We start from the raw sequence: 1,278 nt of genomic DNA, 5'->3' as shown, positions 1-1,278 counted from the left end.
CGGCTCAGAATAAAAGGGAGAAAAAATAGAAAGAAAGAAAGAAAAGAAAGAAAGAAAGAAAGAAAGAAAGAAAGAAAGAAAGAAAGAAAGAAAGAAAGAAAGAAAGAAAGAAAGAAAGAAAGAAAGAAAGAAAGAAAGAAAGAAAGAAAGAAAGAAAGAAAGAAAGAAAGAAAGAAAGAAAGAAAGAAAGAAAGAAAGAGGATATAATAAAATTAAGTAAGATAAAATAAAATAAAGTTATTAAAATGAAAAATAATTATTAAGAAATTTTTTTTAAAGTAAAAGAAAAAAAGGACAGACAGAACCCTAGGACAAATGGTGAAAACAAAGCTATACAGACAAAATCTACTGCACTGACTCCTGGCTGGACCACCAAGAGTCTTTCATCCACACGGCTCAGAATAAAAGGGAGAAAAAATAGAAAGAAAGAAAGAAAGAAAGAAAGAAAGAAAAGAAAGAAAGAAAGAAAGAAAGAAAGAAAGAAAGAAAGAAAGAAAGAGGATATAATAAAATTAAGTAAGATAAAATAAAATAAAGTTATTAAAATGAAAAATAATTATTAAGAAATTTTTTTTAAAGTAAAAGAAAAAAAGGACAGACAGAACCCTAGGACAAATGGTGAAAACAAAGCTATACAGACAAAATCTCACACAGAAGCATACACACAAAAAAAGGAAAAGGGGCAAAAATAATCTATCTTGCTCCCAAAGTCCGCCTCCTCAATTTGGGATGATTCGTTGTCTATTCAGGTGTTCCAAAGATGCAGGGTACATCAAGTTGACTGTGGAGATTTAATCCGCTGCTCCCGAGGCTGCTGGGAGGGATTTCCCTTTCTCTTCTTTGTTCGCACAGCTCCCGGGGTTCAGCTTTGGATTTGGCCCCGCCTCTGCGTGTAGGTCGCCCGAGGGCATCTGTTCTTCGCTCAGACAGGACGGGGTTAAAGGAGCAGCTGATTCGGCGGCTCTGGCTCACTCAGGCCGCGGGGGAGGGAGGGTCACGGATGCGGGGCCCGCAGCGGCAGAGGCCAGCATGACGTTGCACCAGCCTGAGGCGTGCCGTGCGTTCTCCCGGGGAAGTTGTCCCTGGATCCCGGGACCCTGGCAGTGGTGGGCTGCACGAGCTCCCGGGAGGGGAGGTGTGGACAGTGACCTGTGCTCGCACACAGGCTTCTTGGTGGCGGCAGCAGCAGCCTTAGCGTCTCATGCCCGTCTCTGGGGTCCGCGCTGATAGCCGCGGCTCGCGCCCGTCTCTGGAGCTCCTTTAAGCGGCGCGCTTAAT

The sequence above is a fragment of the Physeter macrocephalus genome, chromosome 13 (genome assembly GCF_002837175.3).
Source record: "Physeter macrocephalus isolate SW-GA chromosome 13, ASM283717v5, whole genome shotgun sequence".
In the NCBI taxonomy this organism is placed as follows: domain Eukaryota; kingdom Metazoa; phylum Chordata; class Mammalia; order Artiodactyla; family Physeteridae; genus Physeter; species Physeter macrocephalus.
Note: the sequence above shows the minus strand (reverse complement) of the source record.